Consider the following 17772-nt stretch of genomic DNA (forward strand, 5'->3'; position numbering starts at 1 on the left):
GAGATGTTTTAACCAAAAGGATTGTTTCTAAAGTTTTCAAGCTTTTGCAAGTCACTGTAGCATCTTGCTCCAATTTGCCTTTTACATACTCAGATCAGGTGTGGAAGTGATATTCAGCACGTTGACTCCTGGTAAGTGAAGGACTGCACTCTGGTGCTTAAATATTCTGTCTTTGCTTGTAGATGTTTTACTGTAAATGGCCCAGCGAAATACCTTTCTTTCTGAAGACTACGGTACTTATGGATGAATTTAAAGGTTGTTATACTGTATCTTATTTCCCTTTGCAGATTCATGGTAACATACTTGTCACTGACACCTTCCCTATCCCTTTTCAGACTCCCCTTTAAAAGACCTGGCCAATCAGGCACTAATTATTGAGAAGGCTGAACAGTTTGTTAAAACGGTTAATAGCATAAATACAGGGGAAAAAAAGTTCAAGTAAACTTGAGATACAGTACAAGTAAATTGCAGTTACGGGATTCTGGATCAGATCATGTTGTATATATACAGTAATTCCACTCAGAAGTCTAGAGTCAATAAAAAATCCAAACTTCTAAACACCAACCAATCAAAAGTTTACAATGAAATATTTGAGAGCAGCTTTCTACAATGCCAGTAAATTGGGAGACAGCTCTAAACAAACAAGAAGGATCCAGGGATTACTGATCTTGTCGTAATTTGCCATGGACACTGATGAATCAGCCTTCCAGGCCCTGGAGGCTTTGCCCCATTAAGAACAAAACTCCCTGAAAAGATTAATACATGTGGCAGGTCATAATTTAAAAAAAAATCCCTTTCTGTCATTCCGGTTCACCATGATAAAGTAATATGAATCAAAATTAGATTAACTCCGGTATTTTATTGTATATCTGTTCTTTTAGAAATGTTATACATTATAAAGTGTCTATATACAATATACATTATACTGTACTTTATATGACCTTTTGAAAAGAAGCGTATAACTGTACTCATTAGAAATTAAATTACTGATTGTGATAAACCTTTGTTTTGGATTTTTTCCCAATTACGCCTATGGTCAGAACTTCTGCATTACCCTAACATTGTAGATAATCTAAACCCTAAACCTTTTTTTCTGAGATGTTTAGTCCTTGTCCCTTGAATGTGAAAAACAATAAAGAATGTATTTTCCTAAATGTTCAAATGAAATACAGGTACATCCTGGATTCTGCTGTTGTCCTTATGGAGGTACTAGTGCATCAAAGACTGAGTTTTCATTCCACTCTGGTTCCTTTTCTGAACTTTGGTCTTCAGTGAATTTCTAGATTGCCAGGAACCCTTGACTTCACACCTCTTGTTTCTCTTCTTGGTACTTAACTTGTTATAACATTTTTTCAACTTTCAGTCAAGCCCTCACTGTGCTGATTCTGATATGTGCTCATCCAGTGGTCAAATATGTCCTTTGAAAATACAATAATCTGTACAATAGTTAAATTATACTGTAGGATTCTAAGCAATATTCTAAAAGGTCTTATAGTAAAGCAGTACTTTATAAGATCATACTGTATATTAAAGCTGTATTCTACAGAGTTTTGGAATCTTTGTAGAGTCATGCTAGAGACACAGAATCCAGTCAAATTAGAATAAAGAATGTAGCAACACTATTGTGTCATATGCAGTGTACTGTGCAGGACAAAATATTTGAAGGTTAGGGTTAGAGAGCTAAGCAATACAATTCTTGCAACTACGATTAACATAGATTATAAACACAAATCTAAAATATTTAACAACATGCTCAGAAGCAATTCTTACTGCTAAGACCCACCCTTCGCAATTGGTAGGAATACTACTACTAATAATTGTTACTATAAAAATCATAATCATAATTTATTATGATGATGTTATATTTGGCAAAAGTTCTTAATAGTTTTATTTTAAGAACTACTTTATCTTTCTACTTTTCAGATTGGAATTAGCCTCCACATATTCCTAGATTTAATTTGCTAATGACCTTTGAGAAATAATAGACTTTTCTGGGAGGAAATCACTGTAAGACTGTTGTGAAATGTGCCACATCACCAACAGGGGGCTCACATGGACTCGAAGTAGTTGGAGTTCACATTGCAGCACAAACAGCAGAAAAGTATATTTTAAGTGATTTAAATACTAAAAGAAACAAGATTATTTTTTAAAATTTAAAGGTTCGTTACAGGATATTTCAAGAAAAAAAAATACAGGTACAGGTATTGATGGTTAGTCGTCAATAACCTTATCTAAAGAACCTAGAGAATTTGTAAAAAAGAAGCTTGCATGACTTTTTGCTTGACAAAGTGTGTGCTATCAAGCTAGTGCAGAAATGGGAAAGGCTTCAGTGCACCACAATTGTATGTTAGGTTTCGGCTGACAGCTGTAAATCAAACAGGAAGTGAATGAAAATTATACTTATACTTGTATTTGGAGAGGTAAAAAAAAGAATGACAATGGTATTGAAAATAATTGTGGAAACACAAGGAAACTGGGTACTGTATATACAGTAATGTAAGTTGCACTTTATAAATGAATAGCCTTTGAATAATGAAGTATTACCTTAAAGGGTATAAGACTGACATGTTATAATGTTACAAGCTGTCATGAAACCCATCATAAAATGCCATATCACAGTAGAGTTAATACAAGTGTAGACAGTACTAATCATTATAGAATTTTCAATAAGAGGTGAATGAAATCATCTGTGATAAAAGCATAGAATTCAAATGTTTAACTACCGAGGGCTACCTGTTTCAACAGATTGAAGATTGCAGCCCCAGCTTCACTTTTGGCCCAGTACTAGATCACAGGACTTTGAGATGTTTGTAAAATTGGTACAGTTGGCATCAAAGAGAGTCAATAAAAAAACAAACTATTCAAAAGTGATGCTAAGGACCTTAGTGTAAATTCTCTGCTTAATAGATGACAATCCAGTAGAGGTCTTATAATTCAAGGTCAGTCTTGCTGCAACTATAGGAGTTATCACTTCTTCAAGATTTGCAAAATATATACTATTGTGCTAAAATGTTGGTTAATATATTAAATCAAGTTTCCCATAGTTCAATAGATTAATAACATTTTAATACTTAATATTACACAGATGACTATGATTGCTGTATAATTCTTCTAAGGTTGTCTGCAGTTAGGCTTCTAAGTGATCTCTTGTGTGGCAAACCCAGGCGATGGGGAAATACCACAGCACTATCAACAATAGTAGAACAATTACTTATTCGTCCAAAGTTTAGAAACAGATTTTCAAACATACTATATGGTGAGCCTGAAGCTTTAAAAGCAATTTGTCTCTTTTTCCACCTGGGGGTGCTACGTCATTATCTGCTGTAGACAACCCTCACAACAAGTGTAATCAAATAGCTGATGATATTATTTAATAGGCTGATCCTGAAAAATCAAACCATACCTTATCTAATGTACTGTAATTTCAGTTTTTAAGATGTTTTTTCTCCCCCATGGGGAGGAATAAAGTATTTTAAATTTGAATTTGAATTAGTTAAACTGTGCATAGTTTTGAATGCAAGCTGCTTTGGATAAATGCATCAGTTGAAAAAATAAGAAGAATCGGCCTATTTTCAATAACCACTTAGACCAGTACAGGGTCACCACTGAAAGCCAGAGTCTAGATCCGAGGCTGGACAGACTCTGGACAGGATGCCAGGCCATCACAGGATAGATACACAGGCGACAATTCAGAGGAAGCTGGAGCCCTGGAGTGCAGACTCTGCACAGAAGACATCCCAGTCTGGAATCAAACTCAGGACCCCAGTCAGCGTAGCAACACTGTTCTAGACAGCACTACTCAACTACTGAAACTACCACCTGTGCTGCTGCTACTGCTATTACTATTAATGCTTCTGCTGCTACTGCTATTAATAATACTTACTACTACTATTAATACTACTGCTACTGCTATTAATAACAATACTATTGCTACCACAACTACTTTTACTACTACCTGTGCTGCTACTGCTTCTATTACTTTTAATTCTACTACTATTAATACTGTTACTACTTATATTACTACTATTAATAATACTACTACTGTTGCTATTCCTACTACTGCCCCTGTTAGTATTACTGATGCTTCTACTTTTATTACTAATGCAAAACAAGTTTCAAAATAATAATTGTAGATGAACATAGAAGACAAATCACTAAGGAAACAGGGAGGTAATGATATTGTAGGATGAAGGGATGTTCTAAGATAGCTTTCTAGCTTTTAGACATCTTTTGTCTTTCAAATCTAAAAATAGACTCACAGAAAAGTAAGAGTGTGAAAGCATAAAAACGGATTTTACAGGAGCTGCAGAGAATCCAGTTCTCACTCTGTATCACTTTCAGGTTTTCATTAAGATGTGAGAAAGTCTCTCCCACCAGCTTTAAAATGTGATCTGGCCCTACTCTTCTTGTCATTGCATTTTGAAAACCTTTCTATGAGCCAGTCAAGCAGAGTATTTACCAAGGTCAGTTTGTGCAACTCATATCAAAGCTACTGAAATATAGCCAACAGCAGGAGTGTAAGTAATACAATTGTCAACAGAATCAGTATCCAGCAAAGTGAGAAGTTTTCATTGTAGCTTTGCCAGACAGTTGCTATTATAGGTGCCTCCTCTTAGAAACCCTCTTTCATTTTTAGCGCTGTGGTTTGCCTTTAGGGTCACCTGGAAAGATAAAAGCTTACTTTTTTCCCACAGCATCTGGGACCACAGAGGGCCTTTGATATACTTTAACAACACCCTGTAAACTAGATAATATAGACATCTCAGCTAAGGAAATTCATGGAACATACAGTATGCATCATATTGGCTGCCTGTTATAAAGCAGCTTTTTAACAGTTATAAAGAATATATCGTTATTAAACACAAAACTATGATCCACTTTTTAAAATACCTGTCTCTCTGGTTTTATAAATAATGGAAGCACTGATATCATGTTAATTCAACCATCAGCTTCAAACTGGAAACCCTACACAGTTTTGATACAACAGGTTCCACCATTAAGGGGTGAAATACAGAGGAGGTGATTTTGCAAGAAATAAATATGATGTTGCCATTAAACCAGCTCAAAGGAAATGCAGACTGGAAGTGAATACTGTATATATCTTAACTGCATTGTGTAATTTGCACACTGTCTAATGAATGTTTAAGGGCAAAGTCAATGAGAAATTTAATTATCAGGTACAGAACGTGTAAAGACAGGCAACATTCTTTTTATGTGAAGCTGTTTGGTAATAAAGCAGTAATGAAAACCATAATTACCACAGACATCATTCTGCAGCAAATAGTTCAACAGAAACCATATGCAGCATGCTGTGGAGTTTACAATGTTGAGTGTCATTGAAATCACTATGAAACTGCAGAAGCAGAAGTGAACTGAGAAAATAGTGATGTCGGGTTATAGCCAAAAAATAGATTGCTGCTATCAGAAGAATTTTTTTTATTGTGCTCTGATTGGGTTTAGAGCTTGTATATGTTTGAATGGATGCCTCACCGTAAAAAACTGTGAACTTTAATCAGCTTTAATCGAAAAATCAATAAATCATTTATTTCTGAGAGATACAGTAACAGTAAGGGTTAGGGATTAGGTTTAGTAGGAGTGGATACAATGCAACAAGGATTATCCCACATAATAAATTCACAGTTTAAACGTCCAAATTCCTATTTGTCTGGTAAACACAGTTTACAAAAAATAAAAAATACAAGGAGTCTAACTTCGGAGATACCCTCAGCTCCCTTAGTTATGTTCTTTTTCTTTTGCTGTCGTGACTAAGCCCTCTGATCCCTTAAACAAAAGACTCCAAAAGAGAGGAGGCCATTTAACCCATCTAGCCTATTTGGTAGTTACAGTAGTAACTAATTGGTCCAAGGATCTTATCCTGCTGTTTCCTGAAAATAGGCAGGGTCCTGGCTTTAACGGAATGGTTGGCAGCTCAACCATCAAATGTAGAAAGATTCTTGTGTTTTGAGAGATGATACCAATCGGCTGAGACATATATGCAGTTGTGATCATTCTATAGTGGAGGTATTTCATGAGAAAGTCCCACAGTCAAAGTGCAATACATCACTTCCACTGCTGCAAAGTGTTTTTTTTTCCAAGACATTTATTCTTGTCCATAATTTTCACCCAGTATCCATGTGCAGCCATGAGAATACAAAGATGACAAACTTAACTCTAACAGCAGAAACTAAGTACATTTCCTCACCATTTAACATAGTGTCCCCTCCCCCTCTCTGTTAAAACGGCACTCAAACAGCGGTTCTTGTCCTTCGCCATGGGCTCTGTTCGTCTGTGTATCGCGTGTCTTGTTTGTCTTCACTCAACCGGTTCCCAATCCCTGGGGTGTCTGGGTGGGGACTGGCCTTCTATGTGGGTCCCACACTCTCCCATTTCACTGGCTCATTTGATGTTGCAGAAGGTTATTTCAACAGACATGAGTAAAATGGAACCTGATCCCAATTTGTAAGTGATCTTCTCTGGTCGGAGAGAGGGATGGGCAGGCGAGGGGGGCGGGTCTGATGGTTAAATCCCATGGTTCATCGAAATCTGCCATTGAAGTCAGTTTTTGAACATAAAAAATAAGATCTTTGGTGTGTCACCATTCATTTCTGAGATGAAGTTAGCTGACAGGTCAAAAGGTGTTATTGATCAGCTTCATTTTTTAAAACTTTATTCAATAGTATAGTCATCCGGACTCACTAGCAACATAAACTCTTTAAATGAAATATACAGTATAAGTCATAGAATTTAGCCATAACCATTTAAATGATTAAGTTCATAAATGGTTACATATACAGTATAACTATTTACACATAATTTTACCTTGCATGTCATTAGTAAGATTCAGGGTCTGTACTACACAACCCATCATGTTGAAAATGAACTACAAATTATCAGTTCAATAAAGGAAGACATCAGAGGCGAATTATAGAATGTTGGTGCTATGTTAATAGATGCATTTGAGAGAGATTTAATGAAGATTACTTTATAATGAGGAGCTATTATTATAGATCTACTGTACATACTGTAGATCACCTCATCTCCGCTTTTCCGTAGCAGAACTAATCACTTTAACAGTTTGAGTACCTTAATAACCTTTGATGTTTTGCTTGCATTCCTCGTGAAATACAAGTGCACAGTTTAATAAATGCAAGAATAAGATTAATAAGATAAGCGTGTGACAGGGAGGAAACAAATATTCAGCATTGAATCTGACAGCTCTGTGGCTGCTTGCACTTTTTGTAGTAGATTGCAATTAAGGAGGAAATATTCTTGGGATCAAAATTCTAATAATTTATATTTTACTGATTTAATTTTTTTTTTATTAATTAAATATAGATTTTATGAGGCCGAAGTATCAGTTATTTAAAAAATCAGAATGTACATGACTTATTGGACTTCACCATTTTAGTCTCAGAATGAAATGACATTATTAGAAATGCTTGGTATGGCCCTGCACAATTGCAAAAAGACTCATTTTTAAAAATGTTATTTTTTCCTTAAAATATGTATCAATTTCAGTTGTTTTAATGAATCATATTTTTGGATAGATTTGTACTACAATATACTACAGAGTAATATTTCGAAATGATTACCATTTACCACTATGAACTCTGAAACAGTAATTTTTGCTTCTGCCTTACCCATAGTTTACAGAATAGCAGGTTGGTCTCCCCCCAGTTATGATTACAGCAGTTTATGAAGTGATTGGGTATTTTTTTACCACCCACTACCTGTAAGGCTGCGCTTGAGGATGACTCAAATGGTGCATCAGCCAAGTATTCTGTTACCTATTGTAATGAACCAGACACACGCTACTGTAATTTATTTTGTGAGGTTCAGCATTCTTTCCCATTAGCTCACTAAAAGTTTGATTTTCTTCAACTTTACAGTGCTTCGGAATCACGTGTTGAGTCATCTCTAATGTTTTGGTAGGGATATGTATAATCAGCAGTGTTTAATTGTGCTGTAATACAGTAATCCCCCAACTTCCTCTAAACTATAACTTGAATAAATGAAGCAACTGTTTAGACCTTTGAATCTTGAGCATCATTCATACTGTAACTCAAACAGCCAGAGAGGCTCCCAGTCTTCTTATAGACTGAACCAGGTTCACGATATACTGTATTATCTCTGGTCTATTTTTGAGCAGCCAACATACAGAATTTAAACATATATCACCACAGACCTTTAATGCTAGATGTGTCGTACCTTGTTATCATGTTTCAGCTGAGTTTACCCAATTGATTTAACTTCTCACTCACAGAAGGGGAATTTATGCTAATTTTGATTTTGTTACAGATAGATCAAACACCTTAAAATAAATTTCACCTTGAGTGCCCCTTAAGTTTAGGAGTGTAGATCAAAACAACTTAGCACATTGACGTCAATGCTTTAGTTGAGAAAAAACTACTTCATATTTATGTAAGGTTATGTGGGGTTGTTTCTACAATTTTTTTAACAGTTCTCAGCAATTATGAGTTAAAATCTGACTTTAGAGACAAAACTGTAGTTTCTGTTTTTGTGGTCTTGCATTAAATTTTAAGTATGTTAGTGGTGGATTGATACTGATTGATACTCATGTGGAGAGCATATACAAGAATACAGTATACAACATAAACACAGAAGGCAAGTGTTGCACTGTACTGGCATAGAGTACACTTTGATGTCTTCAGAGCGCTCCAAATAAAGATTTAGTTTGACACTCAAACACCAACAATCCTGAACTTTAATTTAAGGAGGAGAAAGAGCAAACATCTTCTCTGAAGCTATGTTTGATCACGTCAGGATTCGTATCAGATACTGTAATTAAAACAGCAAACAGGACTGTTGTTAGCAACAAACATGATAGGATCTTTTCAGTTTGTTTACTGGTACACTTTGTAAACCCCTGAGACTAGTAAGATGTTATGTTATCCATCCTTGTATGAAACCATATCTTCTTACTTTTTACAATACAGTACAAAAATGCAACACTTTAGGTTACTGTAGAGTACCACCATATAATATAAATTATACTCATAAAACAGTGTAAAATTCAATAAATCTCAAAGAGTAGAGATGTAAGACTAATAATAGTGTTGTTTTCTCATTGACCAGAAGAGGGACTCTTTATCTAGTTACAAAGAGAAGAAAATGTTTCAAACTCTCTGTCTAATCTCCAGTGTAAAGCACCAAGACAAGACCAAGCATAGCATTACTTACTGTATCTTATTATAACTATTGTAGTATGAAACTATAATGTAGGGCATTATATTGTTTTAATATGAATTCTCATTAATTGTTTAGAAATCCATGGCATTGTCTGTATCTATACAGTATACAGTACTGTATTTTTGTATATGCACTGACCTCCTTTCATAAAGTAATTTGTACATTGATTTATAATTTTGCATTATATACATTCAAAATGAAACTATGATATTAGCATAAGTTTTATCTAGATGAAATACATTGGTAACTTCTTTTTAGCTTTAGCATTGCTGAAGCCAATTTCACTGAATATTATCATATGAGTTTAAGTTTAGTGCTACTTCCCTAAGGCATTCATGGAGAAACTGTTAAGTTGGTTTATTTGTCTATGAGAAAGTCTGACCTCATTCATCTCTGGGAAGATGTTTACAAGGTGAACATGTCAAGCTGGCATGTTATCTTGGCTTTCAGGCTGTTTGGTTGTTGTTACCTTCCACACATACACTGTTAGCCAGTGACTCACCACCCTACTCTATCACCAAAGCTTATACTGCTCTTGTTTCACTGAGTCATAAAGCAATGAAAGACCTTTATTAGATTTGACAAGTCACCAAATATTTGAATCGAGCAAACATTGTATTTGAGGCTCAGTTATTTTTGTGGCAGCATTGCGTCAACTCTGTGTCATTTCAAATGGAGTGCTGTTACAGCAGGGTCTCACTGACCTTGTAACTTGTGATTAACCAGTGGTAAGTGTCAACAGGGAATGAAGTAGATTCCTCCTACCCACACACTTTCAAGCAAATCATCTTTTGACCTATCACAGGCCACCTGCAGTAAGCTCACTGTTGATTGCAAGAGACAATTGTCCATTAACAACAGCAGTGCTGTTGACCATATTTTCCATTGAGACTGTTTCTTCAACAGTCAATGTTCACAAACAAGCTTGAAAGACATACTGTACACGTAAGTGATCTACGGTCAGAAGTGACATTCGTGATGGTGGCATATACTGTACAAAGTCAATCAGCGACAGTGTTTGCACAACAGATCTTACAAGGATGTTTCGTCTGTTTTTCTGAGAAACATGATGAACGTGTTCTCAATAAGAAGAATTTGGGATTTCTAAGTCCTTCCTTTTCAATTCCACAGACTGGCTTTTTCTTCCAACTCCACCATTGAAGTCACAAAATTGAATAGTTCTGTACACCTTCAGGATTTCTCAAAAAATCTGATTGTGTTTTGGATATAAATTTTCCTTAGATTTGTTGTTTGAATCTATACTAGGGAAATATCCTGGTATCATATGGGCATATTGGTTCCCTGCTAATTTGAGATGAAGATAGTTTTAACAAGGAACTCCTAAAGGTGGTTAATAATTTCATTCTTGATGGCAAATGCAACTTGTGTGTTCTGATGTTCTTCTTATTTTTCCTTCTTTTCCATTTTCCTTGAGATGTCTATATCCAGCTTACAACGTCTGTGGCATTCTCAGGCCACAAAAGCAGTGCAGTATTCTGGCCAGTCATTGTCTGGAGAGGGTCCTGATCTGTAGAGTGGTTCCTAAGCAGAGCTTCTCAGTTGTAGTTATAGGCACCAAATGCATTTATGCCTCACTATTAGGTGGTCAGTAGAAGGTATCTGAGAATTTGCTGGGAATAGAAGATGTTTGTGTGTGACATCTTCTACTCTGCATGGTAGCTTCCACACCGCATGTGATCTAACCAAGATGACTGGAGACGTTTTAGTAGAAGAACTCTAATTTGTACTATAGCTACAGTATTAACTGTAACATTAGAAACAATAAAATGGTGGCTAGTGTACAGTACATTTTACTTATCCTGCCTCCTCTAGTCTCCATTAAATTAATCCAATGAAACAATAGAAAAGGGAGTGAGTGAAGGGTTTGATTCACACTTGTATTAATGATACAATCAGATTGTATTATATCTTTTAATTAGGGAACACTACACAGTTGAGAAAACATCCAGTTAAATCCTGTTTCCATTTGGAGATCTACCTAGAGGTCTTGCTTTTCCAGCAAAACAAAGCAGATACAGAAAGAAATGTGGATGATTTCCCTGTCAGGGAAAATTTAGGACTTTGGATCCTAATAATCTTTCCAGTCTCTCTGTTTTACAGGGTTTGTATATCTCAAGTGAACTTTGATTTTATCCACACACTGGATAGCCACACTTCATGTACAGTATGAGTGTGGACACAGGTGTAACATACTTGATTTTCAGCAGAGAATTGGACCTACAGAGGCACTTTAGTCTCATTTTAGTGTATCTTGCAAGACAGCTGTGAAGTGTGTAGGTTTTCAACCCAATTTTTTTCTGATCTCCTGTTTAGAGCCTTTGTCCTGTAAGGGAATATTGCACATCAAAGGCCCTGTGCTACAATGCCTTCTTTTTATTTTTTCATTGAAATGAAAATAGGTGAGTCAGAAACCTGCTTGTGTATAGCTATGGGAATGACATCCCATTCAGCTCCTGTAAAAACGTGATAAACTGAAGCACTGTTAGGTCTTTGTTCATTATTTGTCTCTTTCTCATCCAAGCCTAAGGGAATAAGGTTACTGGCTGAATAAAATATAAAAGGTTTTCAGAGACCAAAACCCCAAAATCTGGGTTCTATTCTCAGATACTTGCATACTGGGTTAAAAATAAGAAGGCAAATGTTTTTAAAAATGTTTTGAAAACAAAATCTCAATAACTTCCAGCTCATTTCCTTTAATCTTAATCAAAATGTTGTTTCTGGGGTGTGGCACAACATATCCCTTTTTCTTCTGACTTGTTAAAAATACTTGTTTCTTACCACATCTGCCTGTTTTGACAACCATTTTCTTTTCCAGATGTTATGTCTGGTCTTTTCTGGCACAGCTGTCAAAATTAGAATAGCAGTAGCCTAAGGGATTCAGTTTAGTTAGCAAATTTCTTTTTATCCTGGAGGACTGTGGGTCACTTGACAATTAATTGACTTATTTTGACACAAAATAAGAACTTCTTCAAAAATATTTCCTTACCTGCTATCATTACTACTATCAGCACTCCTTAAACTTGTAGCACAATTTGTGACTTATTTTGTCTGACTTTTTAAAATTACAGACAGAATGGAAAATATTAATACCACCCATTCCTGCTGTCTAATACACCAGCAGACAGATGCCATTTCGACGTTCAAAGATAATACACAATCTGTGCTGTGGAAACCATTACCTTTTGCCACTGAAACCTGAAATCCGTTTGTCCATTATCCGAAAGATGCTCTCTTCCGCTAAGGATCGCGACAACTCAGAACCCATCCCTGACATGTAACCATTTGGGTTTTGGAAAATCTTTTAAAGACTCAAATCACAAAGCACCTCACAAACTCAAATAATTCAGGGAGCTCTCAGGAAAAGTGTTCCATTGCTAAAAAAATAATTTTTAGAAAAAGATTTTTAAATGCTTTTTATACCCTTAGTGCCCTGATGAATTTTACTTATTATTATGAATTATATTAGATCTTTCTTTCTTTTAAATCATTTCTGATGTGTCTTGGTCATTGTGAGTGCCATATACTGCTTGCTTCAGAAAAAAAAATGTATAACCATAAGGCAATTTTCTTTAAACGTGTTGCTTAAAACAATTATTAAAAAAATATATTTTTCTTATAACAACATCCAGTTATATAAATTGGTAATAATTCATGAATAAATCCTTTTTCTTTTTCATCCATTCTTCACAGCAACAAAAGATCAGGAACATGTTTTCTGTAAATAAAAAGTCAGCCAGGACACATCAAACACAAACTTCATCCAACTTCAAACTTCAAAGAAAATGAGCCCTGTAATGAATCTAGAAGAGAGACCAAAAACCAAAAGTACTTTACAGTTCAATCAGAGGTTGCTTTATTATTGTTCTTCATAATTTGTTATTTTCTACATATGGAGTGACCACAAATACACTCAGAGGCTTTAACTTTCTGATTCCCTAAACCTTTTATAACACAGTCAGGCAGCTTTAAACAGGTGTCCTTGTGCTCCAGATTAAGAGCCTGGCACAGCCTTTGATCATGTGTACACATTTGGCAATGACTCCACATCCACACACCACAGCTGGAGCATGAAATGGAGCTTGGTGTTTTGTGACCTCGTGCCAAAAGCGGTAAACAGGAGCCCTCACTCCTAAGAGTCCCAGCACCTGCCTTGTATAACTCACTCCAGTCACGTCAAAGCCTTTGAAACAGGCCGTGCAGGGTTACTGTAACAGGGAGATGCATTGCAGTAATTCCAAGCGAACCTGCCCAGAGCAGAGGGACTGTAAGCAGTGCCATGTTGTTCAGGCTGCCTGACACACAGGGACTGGAATCGGCACACATGCAGGTGCACCTGGTTTGAATGGGACAGCCAGCCTCCAGCAACATCCAATCAAATACACACCAAAAGTCACCACCATGGACTGTGAGAATGTGTGCCTTGTATGTCTTTAGGTGCAATTTACAGAATCAGACATCTAGCCTGCTATTATTTAACTGTTCCTAATAATACAACACAGTGTGCACTATTCACCAGCCTTACAAAGCGGAACTTTCATCAAGGTGATCAAGTGGATGAAAGATCATTCTTGCCTGTACTGGATGTGTGGCAAGTAAGTGTAGTAATCAGTAACCAGTAACCCAGGAGAGTAGAGGAGAGAACATATCTGAAGGATTTCGACACTGAAATTTAAGTACATTTAAATTTAAGTACATGAAAATTCAATTACTTAGTAGCCAGGGCAGTTCTTGTACTTATATAAAGGAAAGGTTTTTAAGTTAGTTCAAATATGAGTGAACACAGAATGAAAAAAAAGGATACATTTTTCAACTTATCACAAAAGTGTTTTCGCATTCAGAGACCTAGTAAAAGACATACTTTTTGAGAATTATATCATTTAAGCAAATTCCTCAGATTTGGGAAGGCTTCTGGACTGACAATTTAGTTTAAGCTTACTTTAAAAACAGTAAATTAAAAATGTTTATCATTCTGATGGCTATATAGCTACACAGTGTACTGGGCTCCATTTTATTGATCATAACTACAAAGACTACCTTCAGTAATACAATATGAATCACTTTGCCCCCGATCAGTATTGGACTGACCCTTGTTCTGTTGTCACACTGGGACATTTACACAATGCTTGTTGAGCCAATAAATCCCAGAGAGAAAGATGTTTTTAGGAGAAAACCTTGTGAAGACTCATTGTTCCCAGGGTCTTCTAGTCCTGCATAATATGATTGGAGCTGAACATCTTCTTCTCTGATGTATTTTTCCCCACATGTGTGGAGTACATGGATCTGAACATTTTTTGCCACTCTCCACAGTCGAGTGCCACCCCCCTCTTTGAACCATGGGCTTCACCGTTCTGGATTACTGCATTGCCCCATTTCTAACTTTGCCTTTCCCCTTTCCCCACGCATATGTGTTTTCTAGGTGTTACTTAAATAATCCAAAAATAAACAAGCGAGAAGCCAATTTGACTTCTTTTCCAATCTTTTTAATCTTTTGCTTCTCTAAAAAGATAAAGGCAGAAAAACTATTTTCAATACACAACATGGAGATTTAATTTATTGAATGGAAAAAAAAAACATGGGGTAACTCATACCCACCTCCAATTCCCTACAGCTTGCAGAAAGGAAAGACTTCTTGTCGATGAGCTGCATTAGAGAACCTGCATCCAGTCCTACAAAGGATGAGATTGCAGCAGCTGCTGTGCCATACATACTGCGGCTTCTTCTATCAAGATTGGCTTGACTGCATTGGATGATCAGGGTCGTAAATTGAATACAAAAATGCAGATTGCAGTTAAAGCCCTTGTCTGCCAAGTGTACCAACAAGCTTCAGGAGACCAGTTTAAAATAATTCCTGCTATCTCTGGCCAATGTGTACTTACAATAATAACACAAAAACGCTTCAGTAAACTATAAAATCAATCATAAATGTTAAACATTGGTCTGTCAGTTGAACTGAACTATCATATTTCATCTAAGGTGTGCTAGTCATGCCTAGTAATGTCACAAAGTCCCATGTGCTACTTCTGCTGTGCAAGTCTTCATCACACTGTCATATACGGTATAATGGCACTGACTGTCATGACCCTTATCAAACATCCCTTACTGAGAGTTGTGAGCCTAATTGTGCAAGATAAAGGCTGTATGTATAACAACAAGGCCTGTGTTTTAATCTCATGCTATCCATCTTAAAAGAGATAATGGGCACTGCACTATTTTCATATAATAAATTAAACACCCTTTTTACAAAGAACTTTGGATCCTAATCTAATAATACAACCTCACCAAGTTCAACTTTAAGTAAAGTTACTACACAATGCAGTATATCAAAATCTGGTTTTCTTATAGATATTAACTACCTGTAGAGTATACAGTTTAGTCTTTTGCTCAAAAAAGGGCATATTTTCAGGCAGGGAGGTATTTTTTGCTTATACTACTGTTATTTAAGTTTACAAATCAATGCCATACCATTGATGTGTTTTAGTTAGAACTTATATTTTTTTCACTTTAGTTAAAGAAGTGCAAATAATTTCATGGTCTGCTGGCATGCTGATTTAGAGATTATGTTGAAAATCTCAAACTAATATATTTATGTTTTACAATTCAATTTACTAACACGTTGTAAAAAAGTTTTCAAATTGCATCATCACATTTTCATTTTGCTTTTCAATCACTTACAGGATCATCTATCCCTGTGAATGTTTGCACAGAGCAATTCACCTAACTGACAGCATAGACTTATTGGTCTACTATATTTACATCTGTGGGAGCAGATCATCAAGGCAGAGAAATGGTTATGATGTAAGGTACAGTACATACAGTAGCTACAAGAAAGACTGGTGTTGAACTCAAATAAAAGGTCAGAGTGTCATGAACTGCACCGTAAACTTGCTGTTCCTTATAGCTACGTTTGTGTCACTGACTTTTTTCATCATTCTGTTGCATCCTCTTTCACCACTGTTAAGTAATATCACGAAGTTCCTTGGTAATTTTCAAGAGCGTTTTTTAGCAACATGATATTAACCACCAAGCAAGCAAAACTAAAGGCAGCAGGACCATGACAATACAATTTTTAACAGTTTTAGCACTGTTAGGTATTTTGCAGTTTTGGCACTGCATGAATGTGTGTTCATGACAAGAGAACACTGAGACTATTTGAGTGAATTGAACACCTATTTCTGCTGTAAACCACAAAACACTATGAGAATGTATTTAATCCTCTACAAAACTTAGAATACAAATAACTAGAATTGATTCAAACATGCATAAAAACATTTGAGAACTTGAGAAGAACAAAGGACGTAAAATGGATCATTAAACTATATTGCCTCAAAGATGAGAACAATACTTTGATTAATATTTAAATTAATGAAAAAAGTGAGCTCTGGAAATAGCAAAATTAGATGTACTATACAAAATATCAGCTATATTTTTTACAAGGACGCAATTAATTACAATTTATGTGAAAGGGCTATAAACCAAGCTTTTTAATCATATATGCTTTTTGTTATATTAAATTTGGCTTGTTCAAATTTGGAAACTGATGTTCGTTTCACACTCAAAAACCATTTTTGTTTGCATAACGTACAAATGCACTGTGCTTATTCACTTGTGCATCATGACAGGCAACGAAACTCACTGCAAGAGGCTGTCTACACAATACAGTGTTATTAAACATATAGGGGAACACCAGCATGCTCCTATACATGTGCATATTTCCAGAAATACAGAAATAATCATACAGTAACAATCATTCTGGTATCAGAAAGTGTGGTTCAGGCAATATCCAGTAAGGTGCTCTCATAACAAGCTGAAATTTGAGCAAGAAAGTAGCAAGTGTCCGTCCATGATGAGAAAGCAACTCCTGGCAAGGGTCACAACTGCCCACAGCCTATCTGATAAAAGTAGAATAAAAGGCAGTACTGCAGCCACCATGTCTGGGACATCTGGTCCACCCTGGGGTATGTGTCTTATAAAGCAAGGAAACATCCGAAAATAGCCTTTTGCTGAACTTTACCACTCAGCCGAGTGTTTTTTTTGTCTTTTTTTCTAGGTCTTTGGTTTCCTACTGTAGGTCTATGGGGCCAAACCAATCTGTTAATTAAATTACAGTATGTCAGAGCATTTCAGCTTTTCTTTTGAATTTTCTCTTTTGTGCGCGCAAACCTTTCTTGACACATTCATGTGTGCATGGTAACCTTTACCGCATCATTTTAATTGCTACTTTACATTCAAGTCAGCTAGAAAAATTGAACATGTGATGATTTTTTTTTAAATTAAAAATGATTACTTTCTATCAGATATTCAAGATAGCAATGATTTATTTGGGAGATAATTGTGCAGAGCACTTTCACAAAAGATTACAATTAATCTAGATCACACTTAAAAAGAATCAACCTGACAACTGAAGTGTTATATTTTTCAATGTCACCAGACTCTGTGTAAACAACATACAATTCCTGTACAAATCTTTCATTTTAAACCTGAGATTAAGTAGCTAAAAGCTATTAATGAAAAATCTTGAACTTTCCCAAATTTAATACAGGA

The sequence above is a fragment of the Lepisosteus oculatus genome, chromosome 10 (genome assembly GCF_040954835.1).
Source record: "Lepisosteus oculatus isolate fLepOcu1 chromosome 10, fLepOcu1.hap2, whole genome shotgun sequence".
Lineage (NCBI taxonomy): Eukaryota > Metazoa > Chordata > Actinopteri > Semionotiformes > Lepisosteidae > Lepisosteus > Lepisosteus oculatus.